Below are 23,007 nucleotides of genomic sequence, written 5' to 3'. Positions count from 1 at the left end.
GAAACAAGCAGCAACGCTCACACAAAGCATTCCAAGAATATCCTTTAAAATATCTCCCTAGTGTCTGGATGCTCTCCCTCTTTCACTTGCTTTTCTCACACACACACACACACTCAAACAAGCGCGCACAAGCAGGCAAACACCCAAACACACAAAAGAGAGACACTCACACAAAAGACTCAGGTGGGATAAAGGACATTTTACACCCCTTATCTCCCATGGCTTTAATTGCTGCTAGTGCCGCTGTCAGCGGGATGCCTGGATTCGAGTGTGTGCACAAATGCACATCATGGTGTGAATGTGATTGACAGCATAGGGGCAGAATGGACCCTACTCTGTCAAACACAGCGTGGTGGTGAACACCGGACGTTATGCAGATGAGCCCCGCTGAATCGTTTAAAGGTGGCTCAGCTTGGGCTAGAGGCGCTTTGGCTGTCAGACAGCCTCGTTCGTGCGCGTGAGCCAAAGCAACAATGACCAGAGAAGTGCCTGTAATCAAAGCGGTAAAAATGAGAAGTGCCGGTACTCAGTACCGTGACACCCGATACCTGGTCAAGTTGGCGCTATTTAAAACTTTGTTAAAAAAACAAAAAAGAACAAGAAACTGCCCCCATTGCCACCCCCTCCTGTGTAGTGTCCAGCGTTAATATGAAACACATTATTGCACATACCAGAGCGGTCATGGGGGCGTCAGGGTGCTCATGACCCAGCAATCAGGGGTGCAGTGAAGGCTCTCCCGATAGCAGTCTCTAAGTGACTGTGGACTGCTCTGTAGCTAGTGAAGCATGTAGAGTAGGATTCTAGTCCAGAGTGTGGTAACGGAGCCACCCGGCCCGTTCCAGCACGCTGGTCACGCACCCACGCACCCGGAGGGCGGGCACGCCCGAAGGTATAAATAAACGGGCGCGAGACCGCTCGTGGTCTTTGGCCCACCACAGTGACCCTGGCTGTTGTGTCCTGCTTGTGTCCTTATCACCCCCTGCCCCTAGGCCTCCCCGACACCAGTGTTCCCCACAAACACTACATTGGCGACGAGGGCGGAGCCTACCCGCGCCTCGCCCCTCCGGCGCACTACGAACTTGCCTGGTGGTGCCCGGCGCTCTCCGCGGAGGCGGAACGAAGCGGACCTCGCCGAGCGCGTCCTCGCGCTGTGGATCCCGAGGCGGGCGCTCTGCAGGTGAGCTCTGTTCGGAGGGGGGAGTCGGCCCTCGTGAGCTGCGTGAGCGTCTGAAAGGACTGAGCTGGCTTTGGCTCTGCCGGTGAAGGCCCCGAGGCAGTTTGGGGCAGAGGGCGTCCTCAGCGGTGCCTGCGGGGGAGAGGGAACAATAAAGCTTCAAAAAAAAAAAAAAAGGAAGAAGAGCAGGTCTCGCCCACACGCAGCACCAGCAGAAAAGGGCAGGTCTCGCCCACGCGCAGCAGCGCAGCACCAGCAGAAGAAAAGGTCTCGCCTGCGCGCAGCGACAGGCAGGTGGCCTGCATCGGCCCGATTCAGGGAGGAAGTGCAAAGGTGGTCTCGCCTGGACACCAGCCAAGCAGCCACGGTCTGGGAGGGGAGCAGTGAGGAGTGACGAGTATGACCACCCCTGGCCCCAGCGGAAGTGGCACGGCGCAGCAGCCTCAGCCGGCAGCTGCCGCACAGCCCGCGGCCGCCGCGCCTGGGCACAGCGCGGTGGCCCCGCTGCCACCGTTCAGCGAATTGTCGGACCCCTCCACGGCGGCCGTGCGATGGCGCTCATGGATCGGACGGCTGGAGCACTACTTTGTCGGAGTGCGGGAGACGGACAACACGGTCAAGAGGTCTCTCCTCATGTGCTACGGTGGTGAAGAACTGTACGACCTCTTCGAAACTCTACCGGACAGGGGGAATGACGACGACTATGCGGGCGCCATAAGGGCCCTGAACCGCCATTTTGACCCCCAAACCAACCCCGATTTTGAGTGGTTTAAGCTTCGCCAGGCGCGACAAGAAGAAACAGAAAGCATCGACGTCTTCTATGCACGCCTGCGGAAACTCTCGCTGTCCTGTGAGCTGCCTGACCAGAGGGCAGAGATTCGGGCTCAGCTCATACAAGGGTGCAGGTCGGTCCCGTTGCGGCGTCTCATCCTACGGGAGCCAGGCATCTCCCTAGATAACATCCTGGTCCTAGGCCGGTCTCACGAGCTATCCAATGCTCGGGCGGATGCGATGGAGGCGGCCCTCAATCGGCCAGCAACTGCCCCGAAAACGCCAGCAATCAAGGAAGAGAGAGTGGACGCGCTGCAGAAGCGACCGAACCAGCAGCGAGGAGCCGCGAGGGCTCCACAGGGCAGCACATGTGGCAACTGCGGCCTAGGTCACCCACCTGGCGGCCGGTGCGTCGCAATGGGACAAACATGTCTGAAGTGCGGTCGGGCGAACCATTTTGCGAAGGTCTGCAGAGGGGGCCGAAGGGGGCGCGGAGGTGCTTCCGGCCCGCGTGGCGCTGCGGCGCGCGTGCACCAACTGACAGTGGAGGAATCCGCCGCCTTGCGCGAAAACTCCAAGCCAGAATTCGATGAAGAGGGGGAAGAAGAGGAAGTATTCTTCGTTTCGTTCGTGGGCCGGGAAGGCACGAGGAAAAGACCGCCGCCCATGTGTGACATCATGGTGGCCGGGTCCCCGGTGAGTGCGCTCATCGACACGGGGGCGTCGGTGAACGTCATGGACAGCTGCCAGTATGAGAGGTTGTCGCCACGACCACCCCTGAGACCCTCCAAAGCCCAAATCTTCACGTATGACAGTGACCGGCCACTGTCCCTGCGAGGGGTAATTGACGTTGAAGTCGTCAGCGATGGCAGGAAGCTGGCCACGACATTCCACGTGGCGGAAGGCAAGAGGGGCACCCTGCTGAGCTGCCACACCGCCGAAGATCTGGCGCTGGTATTCTTCGCGAATCAGGTGCACGACCTGCACGCAAGGGAGATACTGAAGGACTTTCCGATGTTGTTTCAAGGTCTAGGATGCCTCCGCGGGAAGCAGTTCAAACTACACGTGGACCCGACGGTCCGGCCCATGGCGCTGCGTCACCGGAGAATACCATTCCTCCTGCGACCACGGGTAGAGGAGGAGTTGCAAAAATTGGAAGACTTGGGGGTGATTGAGAAGGTATCGGGTCCGACCCCGTGGGTGTCCCCCCTGGTCGTGGCGCCCAAACCCAAGCAGCCCGGCGCCATCCGGTTGTGCGTGGACATGCGCCTCCCAAACAAGGCAGTCAAGAGCGAAAGGCACCTCACGCCCACAATGGACGATATTGTGGCCGACCTCAACGGCGCGCAGTGGTTCACGAAACTGGATCTCAACGCGGGGTACCACCAGCTTGAACTCCACCCCGATAGCCGCAACATAACCACTTTCTCCACCCACGTCGGCCTGCGGAGATATAAGCGGTTGAGCTTCGGAATCTCGTCAGCGGCCGAAGTGTTCCAAAATGCCATAAGGGAGACTCTCTCGGGTCTCCAGGGAGTCATCAATTTAAGTGACGACATTCTGGTGTTCTCACGAACTCTGGAAGAACACCATCGGCATCTGCGAGACACGCTGCAGCGGTTAGCGGATAGCGGCCTCACCCTGCACGAGGCCAAGTGCTCCTTCTACCAGGAGTCGGTCGAGTTCTTCGGCTACATCTTCTCGAGGGAAGGCCTGAGAGTGGATCCGAAGAAAGCGGTGGCGATCCGCGCTGCCCCGAGGCCCACATCCGCCACCGAGGTCAGGAGCTTCCTAGGGATGGCAACCTACTGTGGGAGGTTTATTCCCAATCTGGCGTCCCTGTCGGAGCCGCTCCGGCTTCTCACGAAGAGTGGTCAACCTTGGACCTGGGCGGCTAAGGAGGATCTGGCGTTCCAAGCGGTCAAGGACGCGCTGATCGACGACAAGGTGATGGCGTACTTCAGACCCCACTGGCGGACAGAGGTGGTGGTGGACGCGAAACCCGTGGGGCTGGGCGCGGTCCTGATGCAGGAGACGGAGGCGAAAGAATGGGTCCCGACCGCGTATGCCAGCAGGGCTCTGACGGCCACGGAGATGAGGTACGCGCAGATCGAGCGGGAGGCGCTGGCCATCAAGTGGGCCTGTCAACATTTTCATCTCTACCTTTATGGTCACGACTTCCGGGTGGTCACCGACCACAAGCCCCTTGTTCCGCTCTTCGCCGGCACGGCGAGGCTAGGGCCCCCGAGGATAGAGAGATGGGCGGTCCAGTTACAAGCGTACCGATTTGAGGTCGTGTTCCGACCCGGGGCCAGCAACCCAGCGGACTTCCTGTCCCGACACCCGGAGCCGGTGCACCCTGATCAGTCGGATGAGGCGGGAACGGAGGAGTTCGTCCGCCTGGTGTCGCAAGCTGCATGCCCGGTGGCACTCACGTTGGAAGACATCGGCAAGGCCACGGAGCTGGACGATTGCCTCGTGAAAGTGAAGCGCACGCTGGCGACCCACCACTGGCGGAATTTCCTGGATGGAGTGCAAGCCCTCACTGAAGAGGAGAGAGTGTATCGACAGCAGGTGTGGAACGCGCGGAGTGAACTCAGCGAGGGGCCGCATGGCGTGGTCCTGCGAGGAGCAACACTCGTCATTCCGAGGAGTCTCCAAGGAGAGGTAGTGAGGTTGGCGCATCAAGGCGTCTCCAAGACCAAGGCAAGGCTGCGGAGCAAGGTGTGGTTCCCTCGGATGGACGCGTTGGTTGAGGAAGCCATCCGCAACTGCCACTCATGCAACATCACCGGGGGAGAGCCGACACCTCACCCAGTGATCACGGAGGACCCATGTCTGGAACCCTGGTCCAAGTTGAGTGTAGACTTTGGTTCGTTCCCGGACGGGCGACACACCTTAGTGGTGGTGGATTCACACTCCAAGTTCCCGTGGTGGAAGTGGTGTCATCCACGGCATTCAACCAGGTGCGAGCGGCGCTGGACCGCATATTTGCCATGATGGGCCTACCTGAGGAAGTCCGGTCGGACAACGGGCCACCGTTCCAAGGGCGGGAGTTCCAGGACTACCTAGCGGCTCGAGGGGTCAGGCACAGGAAGATCACCCCGCAGTGGCCCCAGGCGAATGGCGAGGTGGAGCGATTTATGCGCACGATGAACCGGGCGCTGAGAATCGGAGTCGAGCAAGGAGAAGATGCGGATCAATGCCTCTCGCAGTTCCTAAGTGCTTACCGCCGGACACCCCACTGTACGACCCGGTGTGCGCCAGCGCACCTTCTGTTCAAGAAGGCCCCCAGGGACAATATCCCGGCGAGTCATGTGTGGCAGCCTAGGCCGCTAGACCAAGAGGCGGCGCAAGGGAGAAGGCGGACCTCCAACGAGAAAGCCAGTCTGAAGAGAAGAGCCCGGGCGAGGAGTCTCCAGGTGGGAGACGGGGTCATCCTGAAAGACCGGTACCCGAATTGGAAATATCGTACCCCGTTTGAACCGGAAGTGTGGGAAGTGACCGGGGTGCAGGGCACCATGGTGTCCGCCAGGAGAGGGACGCGGACGATAACGCGAAATGCATCTTGGTTCAAACGAATAACATCCGTCTTCCCCGAGACTGACCAGGAGGAGGAAGAGTTTGAGGCCCCGGAAGGGTGCGGCTCTCCAGGAGTGCAGGCGAGCCCATCGCGGAGCGCACCCCCACTGCCCGGGGCGGGCGATCGAGAAGACGGGCCCTCTGCAGAGGCCGAGGCGCCCAATGGCCGAGGGGTAGGAGGAACAGGCCGAGGAGATGTTCCACGGAGTCAGCCGTATGGACTTCGGCCAAACCCGGCCCCAAGTAAGAGACTCAGAGACTTTGCGTGGTGTGCGCAAGAACCGAACTGTTCCGTGATAAATGATCTCTGTATCTGAAAGATTGGAGGGATGTGGTAATGGAGCCACCCGGCCCGTTCCAGCACGCTGGTCACGCACCCACGCACCCGGAGGGCGGGCACGCCCGAAGGTATAAATAAACGGGCGCGAGACCGCTCGTGGTCTTTGGCCCACCACAGTGACCCTGGCTGTTGTGTCCTGCTTGTGTCCTTATCACCCCCTGCCCCTAGGCCTCCCCGACACCAGTGTTCCCCACAAACACTACACAGAGGTCAAACAAACACGTGTGAGATCGATTACCCATGTCTATAGAACCCTCCCACGCCCTTGCAAAGTCCAGGGCGCACAACCTCCAAAATAGCACCTGGACAGAACAGTGACCACACATCCAAGACAGATCAGATGGTCCGTATAGCTCAGTTTCAATAAGCCCTCAACAATACAAGCCATAATGATGAATAAATACAGTTTCTAAGAGAACTCAATAGTCACAAAAAGGGGCACACATGCAACAAAGTTCAGAGGCTGCACAGAGATGAACCTTAATGAGATTACAACAGCAATCCAGTCTTGGTAAGACAATACACTACTTCACAACCCCACATAACAAAGTAAACCAGTGTCAACCACACACCGCACCACTTATCTAATCTAAAGATATACTTTAAATGTTAACAAAATACCACACTCTGTATTATCTCACATCGGGTAATGCACATACCCGTCCTCTCGGGTGGCACTGGCCCAAATTGGTGAATATCTCTTGCTACCCAGGCACACCAAACAACATTAATGAATACATCACACATACAACTAATCATATTCACCAATGCGGCACACTACTGAGGGTGAAACTCAGCCGTAAGAAAGCAGACTCCGGTCTGGGAGGGAATTCTCATAAACCAGGGAGTGAAGGCTCCCAGACTCAGACAGCCCTAGTTACAAAGACATATTAATGTGAAAACAGCGCTACACTGCACTCTCCGGCACATCATAATAAAGTATCCCTGAAAATGGTGACGAGCCAGATCCCCAATATGAAACCCTTTTCAGCATCTGATGGCAAAGCTGATTGCGATAGCTCCAGGACAGGGTCTGTCAACCTACCTCTGCCGTCATAATGGGGCAAAGGGAAAACACAGGAATCATCTCTAGGGTATAGTTTGGCAGTGAATCTAAGACAGCATCATTTTGTACTCCCAAAGGCCACAAAGAGCAACACAAGACTTGGATAGGTATAAATGGTACTCACACCTGACGTTTTTTTTCTCCAAATGAAGGCAGCAAGAGTTAGTGTATATAAATTGTGTTGGGTATCTTCATCTCACTACATGTCACCCTAGCCACAGCTGACTCGACCACATGCTTGGCAAATTCTCCCCTCCTTACCTTTAGGCAAGGTGAGAAGGAGTGAAAATCCATTTCCCCCACCCCTGCACTTCAGCAGTAGTGATGAGATAGGGGCCATATTTCTCTCAATCACCACTTGGTACGGTTTGGGGGAGGACAGTCTCCCTTCACCACTATGCTAGGTGGGGGAGTGAATGTAAGAGTCCCCCGTGCACTTTGGCAGTGTTAGAAGGAAGGTGGAATGTGCATTTTCATCCTCCATACTTCACCAAGGTAAGGGAGAGTGAGGGCACATCAGTGCTCAAAGCTGCACTGATATAAATGTGCATTGCTCTTGGTCACTGCGGAACGCATAAGCAGCATATCCCTAATCAGTTTTAAAGTAATAACTTTTTTCGCCGTTTGACAAATCTTCACAAAACTTTTTTTTTAAAAAGGTTTATCCACCTCAGCTCCTTCCCTGAAAATTTTGGGGTGATACGTCAAGCTTGGGCTGAGTAAAAAGAGAGGCCTTAAAACGCAATTTCCACATATAATTTCCACATGGATTTTTTAAGTGTTACCGCCTGAACAGCTGAATGGAATGACATCAAATTAGGCAGAAAGCTAGATCTTTAACCAGAAAGCGTGCTTTTTGTGATCTGGTGTAAATCTGTTCAGTAGTTTTTGTAAAATTAGGGTTCAAAATGTATGTATATCTAGATGGTTGGGTTTGCAGGACTCTCATACGTGTCTTGCTGGCATGCAACTTCAAATAATAGAGCGATCTGATTGGCTGAAGGGGCTTTTCTTCCCTGTCAGCCGTCTCGCTCCCGCAGGTTCTGTGGGAGTTTGCTTTGTAATTAGCAGGCCACAACAAGAGGAGAAATTTTGCAGCTGCCATTTCAGGACACGAGTACCCTGTCCCCCTGGATCTTGTGTGTGTGTGTGTGAGGGGGGGGACTCCTCTGGGACCAAAAATGAAAAATGAAATTGGGTGGGAGGGGGGCCTGCGATCCTGAAGGACTCTTGCGGGATCCAGCAGGGCTCCCATGGGAGTTCCATGGGAGCACCGGAGCTGGACTGGCTCCAGCGACAGTCCCAAGAGATTGGAAAACCATTAAACAAAGGGTATGGGGTGCATGAGTGTCTGTGGTGGGTAGGCCGCTTATGAGCAGTTGGCCTGTGGCTAACAAACACCACACACGCCTTTGGTCGTGCACGGCGGGGTTTTGGCCACCCACAGGGAGTTGGACACCCACAGGGAGTTGGACAGAGACCCTACAGCCAACCCCAATGCAGCGCATGGTAAAAGACCGTATGCACTGGGTTGGCTCCCCATGGGGTGTTGGGTGCAGGCGCTGAAGCCAACCCCGTGATGCACACAGCCAAAGGCCATACACAGCGGGTAGTGGCCAACCATGATGGGTTGACATAGTTATGCAGGGTGATAAAATATTACTTTACTTGAGAAAAAAATCTAGAAATTCACTGAAAAAAACAAAGGTTGAAATGGTGTTATAGTTTGGTATGGTAATAATATACCTCTTTGTATTGAAAAAAACCTTCAAAATTGACTTGAAAAAACAAAGGTTAGAGTGACGTTATAGTTGGGTGAAAATTTTAGTTTAAACGTAACATCTTAAACAAAAAAAACACTGAAATTTACAATTTATGGTAATTTCAAGTAACTATAACAAGTGCCCTCGCCATGTACTGCTTATGACCTCACATATTACCTTACTTATGACATATTCTTTCAAATTATTGATCACATCAATACACCATCTGAAATTACTTCATTGATGTCAACACTGTGCATGGTGTGATATGCCCCTACCCAAAAAGGGTATATTAGAAATTGGGTTTCTTGTTGGCATAGGTATGCACCCTGTCCAAACAGGAACCGCAGTCCTAATTAGAGTAAGTCAGATGCACACCATAAATTAACGTGTGCTCACCCTCTAGTAGCTTGGCACAGAGCAGGTAGTCAGGCTTAATTTAAGAGGAGATGTGTAAAGTATTTGTGCAATGCTTCAAACAGTAACACAGTGTAAACACCACATAAAGACGCCACATAAGTTTAGAAAAATAGATGATGATTTTACAAATAAAACATGACCAAGACAACACAAATCCAATAAGTAGAAGTCAAGATATTCATTTTTAAAGATTAAAAGTAAAAATAGCGCTTAGAAGCAATAAGCACCTATTGGGTTATCTGGTAGCCCTGGGCTGGGGCAAAGTCAAGCGTTCAGACTGACTGCAATGGATCGCTGGCAGGGTACAGGAGCGATGCAAGGCCCACGGAACAAAAGTACCTTAATTCTGGTAGCAATCGCGAGGTGCAGGGTGATACCGGGCGATGCATCGTTGTCGATCCTGCAATCGAGATGATGGTTTTGATTTTTTTCACGCAATGATGGCAATGCGCCAGTTCAGAAGACCAAGCGCTGGTTTCGAGATGCTTTGGTTCCAAATCCATGCGCCAGGATTCTCCACGCAGTTGAGGGGATGCATCACTCAGTTCTGTGCAGTGGCAGCGATGTGGTAATTCCGATGCATTGGTTCTAATGGCGATGAACTGGTTCCGAGTGTGATGCGCCGGTTCTTTTCCCGCACCAGCTGTGTTTCGTCAATTCCGCTCACGCAACAGAGGAAGTGTCAGGTCCATTAGAGCAAGCACATGGATCTACTTCCAATGGACCAGGCACAGGAGCAGGGGGTAAGACTTTGATAGTAACTAAGTTAATCTTTAAGGTTCTTAAAGAGTTAACTAGCAGAAAAGCCGTTACGTTGGGGAATGGCTCTCAGGCTCATTGTGATGAACTAGCGTCATTTTTTGTTGAAAAAGTGGATGCGATTTATAGATCTTCCCCCCCCCCTGCTTCTTCTCCTAACCTTGTAACGTCCATGAATGACTTTTCTAGTCCATTACTGGTGCTTCCTGCGCCTTCTCAGGAAGAATTTGACTCCCTGGTGGTGAGGGTCAAGTCGGGCTCTCCAATGGACCCTCTGAGACCCGCACAATTCAGGGACCTGTCAGAGCTGTGTCTTCCGTCTCTTCTCAGTCTCATTAAGCTATCTCTCAGTACTGGGTCGGTACCTGTACAATGGAAGCAAGCTATGGTTATGCCGGTACTGAAAAAGGCTACATTAGATCCTGCGAAGCCAGAGCACTACCGGCCCATCTCTTTGCTTCCATGGGTCTCCAAGATCGCTGAGGCTCATGTCAATAACATCCTATCTGGCCACCTTTTAAATACAGGTATCCTTCATCCCTCCCAGAATGGCTTTAGAGCAGGCCATAGTACTGAGACAGCCCTGGTGGCTATGGTTGAGCATCTTCGTACTATGTTAGACTCTGGTCAGACGGCGGCACTGATCCTGCTGGATCTCAGTGCCGCCTTTGACACGGTTTCCCACTCGATCCTGCTCCAGAGGCTGAGAGAAGCGGGAGTAAACGGCACTGCTTTGGGTTGGTTTCGCTCTTTTCTGGCCGAGCGTACCTTCAAGGTTTGTACTCCCCCTTACGAGTCTTCTCCCCGCCCTATTTCCCAAGGAGTTCCGCAGGGTTCGGCACTTAGTCCGACCCTGTTCAATTTGTACGTGAGACCGTTGACGGAAGTTGCCAATAAATGGGGTCTCACTATGGTATCTTACGCCGATGATACCCAATTAGCTGTGGCTCTTAATGGTTCTACCACGCTGAATTCCTCTAATTTTCAACAAGCTCTTAGAGAGGTGGCAAGCTGGATGACCGACAATCGTCTCCAACTTAATGCCACAAAAACAGAAGTCTTAGTGCTGGGCAAGGAAATCCATCTTTGGGGAGACGACTGGTGGCCTTTAGAGCTCGGCCCAACTCCCACACCAGTCACCCAGGTGAAGAATCTTGGGATTCTGCTTGACGCCAATCTATCATTCACCCCCCACACAAAGAAAGTTGCGGGCACCTGCTTTGGCGTTCTTCAGAGTCTCAGGCCTATTCTTAAATTCTTCGACGCCTCTACCAGGCAACTTATAGTGCAGGCCATGATTCTTTCCAGATTGGATTATGCCAGTGCACTCTTATTGGGCACCAATCAAGCAGAGCTCACACGCCTTCAGCGCGTACAAAACGCGGCTGCTCGTATGCTGATAGGTCTGCCTAAATTTTGCTCAGTTAGGAGCGCCATTTCTGATCTTCACTGGCTGCCCGTTAGGCAGAGGATAAAATTTAAAGTACTGTGCCTGGTTTTTAAAATTCTGAAACTGGCTTCCCCTCCTATTTTGTCTCAGACTATCTCCTACTACACACCGGCTAGAACACTTCGTTCAACCAGTCAATTTTTGGCCACAGTCCCTCGCTTTAAAAAAGCCAGAATGGGCGGACGCTCATTTGGTGTCTTGGCGGCCAGCCTTTGGAACACATTGCCGTTCAGTGTTCGATCCATTCCGGACTTGCTTCCTTTTAGGAAAGCGGTGAAAACATTCTTGTTTCCTTTGGTCTAGCGATCTTGGTTAGCATGTTACATATGTTGGTTGTGTTGCTCGTCCTTTGTAGCGCCAGGACGCCGCTTGGCTGTGGCATCTGTGCGCCTTATAAATGAGGAATAACATAACATAACATAACATAACATATCTTCGAGTCTTAAAACAGGAAGCAAGCCAACATGCCCTTGGAGAGCACTCGCAGGGCAGTACAGCAGAAAAGCAGTCCTTCCAGAGCAGCAGTCTAGCAGAGTGGCAGTCCTTGTAGCAGCACAGTAGTCCTTCATCCTGGCAGAGTTTATTCACAGGTCCAGTAGTGTCTGAGGTGGGAGGGTCAAAAGTCCAGTCCTTATACCCAGTAGTGCCTTTGAAGTGGGGAAGACTTCAAAGAAGGGGTCTGAAGTGCACAGAGGTCTTCCCTTCCTGCCCTGGTTCCAGACTCACTACAGGGGGTTAAGCAGTCCTTTGTATGGTGACGGGGAAAGAGCTTATTTAGGTGTAAGCGAGGCAGTGCTCAGTTCCACCAACCCATCAAGGCAGTTAATAGCCTATTGAGGCCCATTAAGTCACACCTAAGATCCAATTGTGTGCGGCTGTATAGAGGGAATACACAAAGCCCAGCTGTCATCCACCTCAGACGTGTATTGGATGGAGACAGACTGTAGGAACACAGGGCTAAGAGCAGAAAAATGCCATCTTTCTATGAAAATGGGGTGAGTGCTTGCAATGTTCAACACTCCGTCCATCATTTCCTTTGGTTTTTGCTTTGTTCGCCACAAGCTGGCAGGGTATGCTCAGACGTGAGTCCCTTGCTCACTTTGCCACTGGATTCAAGCAAGCCTGGCTGAAGACGGCTGAAATGCCAGAAACCGGTCCTAGGAGGCTTGTTTCCGGTCCAGGGAAGACATGGCTTGGCAGTTCGGGCTGGACTGTTCCCATGAGGCACAGGGTCAGACTGATTTGCATATGGCCATGTCTGAACTGGGGTGGCAGAGTGGGCTAAAGAACGGTGATGGATTAAACCCAGATCAGTTGACTGGGGGCGAGTGCTTGCAATGTTCAACACTCCTTCCATCATTTCCTTTGGTTTTTGCATCTTTCTAAAGGTGGCATTTTTAACAGGGTAAAGATAAATTAGACTTTACCAATAAGGAGGATTTATCATTACCATTCCAATGATATGAAACATTGACAGATCAACTCCTTCTCAATCAGGAATTACAGATTAAATGTGTAATAAGGAATTCCCAATGTTAACCTATGGAAGGGGTATGCCTCGCAGTAGTGGAAAATTAATTTGAGAGATTTTCACTAGTAGGATGTGTAAAACCTAAAAAGTACATCTCCTATCTTTTTATTACACAGCACCCTGCCCTATGGGCTAACTAAGGCCTACCTTAGGGGTGACTTATATTTAATAAAAGGGGGGTTTAAGGCTTGGCAAGGGGTTTTAAATGCCAAGTCGACATGGAAGTGCAGAATGCACACACAGGCTCTGCAGTGGCAGGCCTGAGGCTTGTTTAAAGGGCTACTTAAGTGGGAGGCACAATCAGTGCTGAAGGGCCCCTACCCACATTGTAAAAAAAAAGCATTGGCAAAGACAATAGGTCTTGCCTTTGGGACCTTATAAGTGTTTAGCCAGAGCTATTGGCTTTGCCAATATCTTTAGGCTATGCTGTAGAGCAGTGTGGCTGCTGTGCAGCATGTTGAAAAGTTATAATAAAAAAGTGTTATAAGTAAATTTTAGTACCTTAAATATAATAAAGAAGACATTATGTACAACTGAACTACCATATTAAAAAAGAATTAACATTTAAAATATCTTCTCGTTTTTTGTCCTTGCAATGCTGGCAACTTCTTCCTTCCCGTTCTAATGCTGGTTTGTTAAAGTGGCGGGAGAGACATAAACAATGGCAGGGTGGAGGTTGGGAAATAGTACCTGAATTACCACATTAGCAGGAGACGTACACTAGGGGAGAATCAACAGATGCCAGTAGTTACAGATAAAAATATTGTCACAAACGGCTGTTTTCAATATGTCTTTTTAGTTCAACAGTTAGCTGTTTTAGCAAAACATTGAGGGATCTACGCAAATGACTCATTTCTGTATTCAGAATTTTGCTTACTTTTCAGAAATCTACAGCTTTACGGGATCACCCATCCGCCACAAACTGGAAGTAGGTTGAAAGCACAGAAATTATTTTAAATAGGTTATATCTTAGAAAAATGGTAAAACTGTGGTAACAAAAGTGTTTTGATGCAGCTTTGCTTATTTCTGAAAGCTCGGAAAATTAGGATTTTAGCACAGTAAACTTTTTGTGGTTGCAATTTTTTAGGAAACAAACAGACACTTTCTGGCGCAGCACTTTATTCCCGTTTCCCCGCCCAAAATTTTTGGGGAAATATTTTGGATATTTTTCCAGTCTCCTCAAGGGAAATACAAAAACTCAGGGTACCTTTAGAATCCCCATGATGGAAAAAATAGTGCAAATTTGGAGCGGATACTTTATGTGGGAAAAACGTATGGAGGCCTAAGCGCAAAGTACCCTAAATAGGTAAACAAGCATTTGCAATGCAATAGGTCTCGCATTAGGAAAGTTTGAGCTTTTTGTATTGTAAATTGACTAATTTTTAATTTATGTGTTGGTATTGAAAATATTGAAATTACTAGCTTTCTCATGTACAATGTCAATAGTTTTAACTGTTGCAAATGTGATACCTGTAGCATTTATAATGCAATATGTGTTGTATTTACGTGACTTAGATGTATTGATATTACAAATAACAATGGCTTTTAATTTTTGCAAATAATTAATACTTAAATAGAAGTTAATGTTAATTATAATGGCAATCATTTAAACTTTTGTTAATAACTCTTGTGAAGATTATGTTTAGTGTATTTAATTGCGCCTAAATTCCAAGAACAGAAGTTAAATATTATCATTTTTTTTGCGCCATTTGTAATAAAGCCTACATATTGAGAGAACATATTAGAGCCAGTTGTTGTTGAATGGTTGTACAGATTGATACTGTGGTGGCGGTGAGTGATGTTGTGGTGGTGTCGAGTGATGCTGTGGCGTTAATTGATGCTGTGGTAGCGCATAGTGATGTAGTGGTGCCCTTAAGTGATGCTGTGGTGGTGCTAAGTGATGCTCTGGTGATGCGATAGATAGATAGATAGATAGAGTGCAATAGTCCGATAGATAGATAGATAGATAAGATAAGATAAGATAAGATAAGATAAGATAAGATAAGATAAGATAAGATAGATAGATAGATAGATAGATAGATAGATAGATAGATAGATAGATAGTGAGGGCGATAGATAGAGTGTAATTATGTAGAATATAATTTAAGTTTTGTGTGGAGTGTATGTTGATTTTAGTGGTGTGTAATTATGTGGCATTGAAAGGTATTTTGAGAGTATCTTGCATTGTTTGCATTGTAATTAATTGGCACTGAGTGTTATTTGGAGTGCATGTGGCATTGAGTGTAGTGTAATTATGTGGTGTGTAATTATGTGGCGCTGAGTGGTATTTGAAGTGTATGTGGCATTGAGCGCTGTGTAATTATGTGGTGTGTAACTATGTGGCACTGATTGGTTTTTGGAGTGTCTGTTGTATTGAGTGCATTGTAGTTATGTGGCATGTAATTATGTGGCTCTGAGTGGCATTCGGAGTGTATGTTGCCTTGCCTTGTATTTCTATGGTTCCTTAAACCCTTAGAGGCAATTCTTTTATTTTAACTAAAAGGATGGTAGTTAAATGGTGTTTACGGCAGGATGGTCGTTAAATGGTGGCTACGGAGAAGCTGTGTGCTGAAAGGCAAAGAGAACACGGGCATGAAAGTGAAAGCGAGGATGAAAATGGAATGAGTGTGGCAGGATGGTCGTTAAATGGTGGCTACGGAGAAGCTGTGTGCTGAATGGCAAAGAGAACACGGGCATGAAAGTGAAAGCGAGGATGAAAATGGAATGAGTGTGGCAGGAAGTTAGTTAAATGGTGGTTACGGGGAAGCTGAGTGCTGAAAGGCAAAGAGAACACGGGCCAAAGCTGGAAGAAAACACGAGATGCCAGAGGCATGTGTGTGTGGCAAACAGTGGTGGGGCTCACAGCATTCTGTTGCTGCCTTGATGCCTGTGTGTGTGAGCAGTGGGGCTGTGTTTGTGAAGTGCCTAAAGTTGCAAGAAAACATATGGTTATTTAAATCCTTAGACGCAGAATTAATGGAGCTAATGTTATCGACCTTAGAAGGATGAAAAGGGAATGAGCGCGGCATATGTAAACTTTGTAAGCGCAGAAAGCGTGCAAGGCAAACTTATTATTTTGGTTGTTTGAGACTCAGATCTGGTCAAAGCTGCAAGAAAACACGGAGGGGGGAGGGCAGGGGAGAGATAGTCGAGAGGCATGTGTGTGTGGCAAACACTGGTGGGGCTCAGAGCGTTCTGTTGCTGCCTTGCCGTGTATGTCTATGGTTCCTTAAACCCTTAGAGGCAATTCTTTTATTTTAACTAAAAGGATGGTAGTTAAATGGTGTTTACGGCAGGATGGTCGTTAAATGGTGGCTATGGAGAAGCTGTGTGCTGAAAGGCAAAGAGAACACGGGCATGAAAGTGAAAGCGAGGATGAAAATGGGATGAGTGTGGCAGGGTGGTCGTTAAATGGTGGCTACGGAGAAGCTGTGTGCTGAAAGGCAAAGAGAACACGGGCATGAAAGTGAAAGCGAGGATGAAAATGGAATGAGTGTGGCAGGATGTTAGTTAAATGGTGGTTACGGGGAAGCTGAGTGCTGAAAGGCAAGAGAACACGGGCCAAAGCTGGAAGAAAACACGAGATGCAAGAGGCATGTGTGTGTGGCAAACACTGGTGGGGCTCAGAGCATTCTGTTGCTGCCTTGATGCCTGTGTGTGTGAGCAGTGGGGCTGTGTGTGTGAAGTGCCTAAAGTTGCAAGAAAACATATGGTTATTTAAATCCTTAGACGCAGAATTAATGGAGCTAATGTTATCGCCCTTAGAAGGATGAAAAGGGAATGAGCGCGGCATATGTTAACTTTGTAAGCGCAGAAAGCGTGCAGGGCAAACTTATTATTTTGGTTGTTTGAGACTCAGATCTGGGCAAAGCTGCAAGAAAACACAGAGGGGGGAGGCCGGGCTGTGTGCTGAAAGGCAAAGAGAACACGGGCATGAAAGTGAAATCGATGGATGGCAATGCGTCCGTGAGACTAGCCCTGTGGTGGGGGAGGGACAGTTGTGAGAGGCGCCATGAGGAAACAATCTCTCTGCATGCTGTGGCGGGGGCGGGGGAGCGCATTCCAGGCGGGGGAGCGGACCCTTTGAAGTATGATGCCAAGGCTGTGGCTACACGTGCACGCACCAGTGTGCTGAAGCGCTTCCCCAAACGGATTGCATGGCGGCACGATGCACGTGATTGTGTACTGCTTGCATGCAATCCACTTTTGGGAGCACTTTGAAATGCCCCTCTTACTAGAGTCTCGCATAGCGATTGCGTAAACGCAATAGCTAGGCGAGACCTAACTAGAGTCTCGCATAGCGATTGCGTAAACCCAATAGCTAGGCGAGACCTAAAAAGGGCTCAACACGGGGTGGAAAAGCCTCAGGAGTTAAGGGGTTAATGCAAAGTAAGATATTATTCCCATACCTAACTATATCATCCCTTTAACCATTGTTTTTTATATACACAAAAATATACACACACTCTTATTAGTATTACACTAGCAGCGATAGTGCCAGTGCAGTATGGTTTTATCAGAATTTCCATTAAAAAGGCACTTATGTTTTAAGTTTTATGTTAATAAGTTTGGCAAAGTTGGACAAAACACCCATAAAAGTACCTTGAATTTGCGTTATTTATGGTAAGTTTTGTGAAGATCTGTAAGGGGCTAAGGCAGGGCACTAGTCTGGGGTACATGCAGGTACATGGCGTCCACCCACTGTTTTCACACGGTGTATGCCTTCTCCACTGCCAAGACATTTGGCCCCATAGAAATATGCTGAACTTGTCCCGGTGTAATTTTGAGACACAAGGACACGTTGAGCAGTGCCTGCACGTTGTATGCTTTCCATTCTCAGCAGCAACGTGCGGGCGGGGAGGGGGCTTTTTTTATCACCTCAAGATGGACCGAAGTTAAGAGGCCCCCAGGCCTGCTTTTGATTGAATATCCTGGCTGGAAGCAGCCTGGAACCTCACACTTAAATGTAAATGCCATGGAGGGGAAACAAACGCTCACAGATTGTTATCTCTTCAAAGGTACTCAAGAGAGGCATGCCTTTGTTCAGTCCCTGTATATAAGAGATGCATGCACTGTAAGAATGTCAGATGGGTTGGTCTGTGTCAGTATTTACACAAATAACAATTTCAATAGCACATTTGTTTTTATAGCACTACGCAACCCAATACAGTGTCAGAGTGCTTTACGTAACACACACATTATACATTGACAATAACGTATGTACATGTGTGAATCAATATACAAGATCAGTTACATGAAACAGGCTTACAAGGTGTAGGAATCACGTCCTTCGTAGCTCTCTGTGCTATATTACAAGGATTTAAATGTATGAACTGCAGTTAACAAAGGATCTCTGTGTTCAAAGCAGTAACCCGACTACCTATCTACATAAAATAAGAATCTGCCATCTGCATGTTACATGAAGTGCTCTGCAGGAGATATGTTAACCCTCTATACTAGTTTTATTCAAATTTGGAACTACACAAAACACAGATCTCTCCAACAAAAGTGTTAACCTCCAGAGTTATCTCACCATTATTATTATTCCCGAGATTTACTGGGCACCTCTGCAGCAGGTGCCTTAACCCCTCAAAATATTTTAAGATGCAGACTTTTCAACCAATTAAGCAGAACATATCTACTGCCATGCTTCTCTGTGTAACCAATTTCTTTGTCGCAGGGTTAAAAAAAGAAAAAATGGATTAGTAAAGAACCAGATTTTGTGTCTGGATTGCACCTCTTTTTTGGCACAACCCCCATGCCAAATCTCATTTGTTAAATCTAATAATGGGCTTAAATGTACTCATGATATACATGTGTGATTCAAACAATATTGGGCTCCGTGCGCCTCGGGTGCCTGTGCGCACGCTGCTCTTGTAGGAGAGTAGGGTCTGCTTTCTATGTTCACCCCCACTTTTTGCTTTTGCTTTACTGGTTTTCGACTTAGATGTGGCTGTGGGCCTGCTGATCAGACCCACAGCCCTGCTGTTCTCTCTCTAAATTAATACTATGTACTATAGGTGCATAACCCAATTGGATAGGATCACCTTATTGGCCCCTGTACAGTGTACCTTAGGTACTCAGGGCATAGGTGTACCCTAGGCCTACCAGGGGCTGCAGCATGTATTATGCCACCCCTGGCCTGGCCTTCCATTATGACACAACTGGCTGATCACTCAACTGGGGCAAGGTCATGTAATCACCCCTTGCTTAGGTGTAGTATTCCTATACCTACCTTATATATAGACACATGTGTACCTATCAGCCACTCCTATGGCAGGCCTTAACAATCCTGGAGGCAGAGTGCTTGGTAACATGTGAGATGGTGCTCTAGCATGAGCTGAGCCTGTCTGCAGCTTTCGGAACCGTGTCCTTATAGCTGTTCTATGATATAGCCTACCATATACTCTTAAAGTGCCTTATAATCTTAAACGGTTATGGTAACTATGGTTTGGCTTTATCAAAACATGTCGTGTAAGGTGTCAAACACTTTGGAATAATACTCCCATCCCATTTCTGGGGATGAGGATATTATCCCTCCCTTCTAGAGGGAGAAGACATGTTGAAACCTACTTACCCGGTTAAAGTTAACCAGAGCCCCAGCATCACAAAATGGATGCTGCTACTACGACACAAGTCTGACCTCCTGCTGCTGGGAGTGATCCCGGCACGGGAGGCTTGGACAATAGGTTTCCTGCCTTGGGAGGTGCGAGCACCACCCCAGACAGGCCTTAGTGTATTGGGGCAGGGAGGGATGAAAGAAACGAGACACTGCCTGGGGCACACTAGGTGTCCCATGCATAGTCCAGTTCAAACCGGTGCTGGGGCACTCCAGCCCCAGTCCTGGCGCGAAACTGGACAAAGGGAAGGGGGTGTAACCACCCCCCTCCCAGGTCCCACCCATAAGGCGTGACCTAGCAGGCAACCCAGCCCCCCAGATTAGTATAAGTGTGGTAGCTGGGCCCCAGGAGATTAGATTATCCTGAACCTGCAACTTGAACAGAAACTCTGGACCTTCGACATTCGACGAAAGAAGAAGACTGAAGAATCTCCCTTGTGGCCAAGGAGTGGCTACCCTGTGCAAACAGGCACCATCAAGAGACTTACCCTTTGCTTTGCTGAAGTTCTACAAGGGACCGACTGCAGAGCCTGACCAGAGCCTTGACTTCCAGACTTCTCCGACCCTGATCCACATCCACAGCCGAGCTGAGATCTGTGGAGGCGACGAGAGACGTGGGACCGGCTACCTGGGAAAAGTGGCGAGTATCTTCCAGTGCAGCTTCTGAGGTACCCTCGAAGTTGTGCGCCGGGGATTGAGAAGCCCCAACCCCAAGCACCATCTGCACCGAAGATCAGCCCCCCACAATCCACGAGTCCTGCGTGGGGCCCTTCTGCATTTTCCTGCTTGCCGCGTCTGTCCGGTTGCTTGCCCGTTGGCTAGCGGCCTTTGCGACGACACACCTTTGAATTTCCACTGCTGGTTTGGCTCCTCCAGACTGGCTCCTGCTCCTCTGCAAAAGAGAAGCACCCCAGACCTTCCTGGTCTGCACCAGAAGCAAGTCCTCCATTCTTCGTGGGTTCCACTTGCCAAGGCTTGGTGAGTCCTAGTTCGACTTCGACGCCGCCGACAGTAAGAGCCTTCGTGGGACAGCTCGCCTCCTGGTCCTGGTCGTCCTCGACGTCTCCTGGTACCCGTGGCTGCTGCGACAAGCATCACCTCTTCACCTGCATCTTCACGACATCGCCTGGCTCCTTCCTGGTTCCATGTGGTCACTGGCTAGTGACCCAGACTCTGTCCCTTCTGCTTGCAGGTATCCTTCCTTCTTGATCCCGGCCTTGGGATCCACCGGACACTCTTCACTGACTGCCTGTCAGCAACTTTTCTTCAGGCATCCATAGAAGTCCACGACGAAACCCGACGCAAGTTCACACCAATGCACCCGCAGCCCGTGGGCTAGGTAACTTGGGTACTCCAGTGCTCACAAGGGTATTGACTATCCTAGGGTCTAGTTTCCGAGTCTCGACTTTCTAGCTATACCAGAAGTGTCCTAAAACTGCTTATTTCTAACTGCTAGTGATTCTATCGACTTTTACGCATTACGCGTGAGTGTTTCCACTCTGCACCTGAATCCCGTGGGCCTCCCACTTCCTAACTGGTGGTAGTGTAGTGTAGCCCCAGCGATTCCCTAGGCCTAGGCCTATTCTATTTCCGTGACAGTGGTCCTTATACCACTTCTTTAGTATATGGTTTGCGTGGCCCCTAGGGCCTAACTGTATTACTTACCTGTGTGACTTAATGTATGCTTAAATAAGACTGTGTTGTACTTACCTCGAATCTCATAAAGAGTGCTGAGGGTTTGACTAGAATAAATACACTTTATTTTATATATATATCTGTTGTGGTGTCCTTTCATTTGGTATTCAAGGGATTATATATGGTATAACAGCTGGCTTCACATGCCATTCAGAGTTTAGCCTAAGACTGCTCTTGTCCATGCTACCACTAGGATAGCTGGTCTATAAGGTTGACTTTACAACCAATCACCATAAGGGTTGTTTGGACTGATATAAGGTGTACACTAGAACTAGTGACATCGTACATCAGGCCAACTTCTCACAGCTCTCAGATGTGATGGAGATGTCGGTTTGTGCTGGTAGTGTCACCTGTTCACATCTCATAGTGAGAGCCCCCACCTACTGAGTAGTTGAAATAGAAGGTATGAACTTCGTCGGCTGTTGCGTTTTTTTCCTGGAAAAAGCTTAGTAAAAAGTCATGTCAGAGAAGGGGCCAGTGGGTCATTATGGCCGGCCGAGTAGTGTGTGAAGGGGCCATTTGTGGTAGTGTGGGTGGCATCGTTAATAAGCAGACAGCACCCGCGGCGACAAATGTCCTACCCCGAGCTGTAAATAACAGAGGTTACTTTTAACAAATTTACTGTATTTCATTTACTGACCTTGGGGTGGTTGGAAGCGGGAGTCGTACTCATTACCCGCAAGGCAGCAGTGTTTTTAAACGCATAGCGGTTTGAAGAACTACTTGCACAATTTCTTGTCCACATCACATTTCAGGGTTGATGTTCCATGAAACATTCTCTTACGTAGTATGTCTTCAGTATAAACAATACTAAGAAGTACTGAGGAAAACGTTTGTTTAATGTTTGTGCTTATTGCACTTTCTCAGATGTATTTGATGCATCCGAGGATCTGCTGGCCGATTAACAAAAAACAAAAAAAGCAAGCATTGGCATAGCCAATAGGTCTCGCCTTTGGAACCTTATAAGTATTTAATTATGCAGCACAATATCCTTGGTGCAATATCTACTGTTGCATGGCTTAACACTTATAATGTCCCAAAGGCGAGACCTATTGGCTATGCCAATGCTTGTTTACATGGGGTTCATGTAAAACAGAAAATGAGACTCCAGTCCAGACACCGACCTGCAAGCAGCAAGCTGATCGCGCTGCTGCTAAAAAGCGAATCCGCTGTATGTAGGCCAGAAGACCCCCCCTCAGTGTCATCGGCATATTGGACCGTAGTGTCAGCGCGGGGGCACAGGAAATCCAATTAGTTGCCGCGAGGGCATGAAATCCCAGTCCCCAGGTCTCTCTCTAGTCCTGCCTTGGTGTGGCAACCAGCTGAACCCCCTTCATCCGCCCTCTTGTGATCTGGGCTCAGAGGGGTACTGGTGCACAGGACCTCCCATGCACCCGCCCCCAGAGGCCTCACCTATTTCAGTTCACAAGCTGCACTCCCAAGGCCTGCCTCACCTACTCTGTTGGGCCGCTTCAACAATACACTAAAAAGCTAATTTGTGGATTAACACTCGGCTGCACGGAGTCTCACAGTTCACGTAAAAGTCAGAAAAGGAGACTCCAGTCCAGAGGGTTCTGTGACCTTCCATATATCGTCTTTTTGGAATGGGTTCCCATTAATGCTTTGCAGCTACACAGATGCATTCATACATATCCCATTAAAAAGCAAACTCGTTATTTCACTTTCTCTGCTCTCAACTTGTCTGTAAACATAAAAACTATTAATGTTCATCACTGAAACAGAATACAAAGAAAATGACATGTTTCCAGGATGAAAAGCAAGGTAAATTCGACTGACCATACTGCAAAACATATTTAGAATTATCGTTGTTTTTAAC

The sequence above is a fragment of the Triturus cristatus genome, chromosome 10 (genome assembly GCF_964204655.1).
Source record: "Triturus cristatus chromosome 10, aTriCri1.1, whole genome shotgun sequence".
NCBI classification, from domain to species: Eukaryota; Metazoa; Chordata; class Amphibia; order Caudata; family Salamandridae; genus Triturus; species Triturus cristatus.
This window is presented reverse-complemented; position numbering follows the sequence as displayed.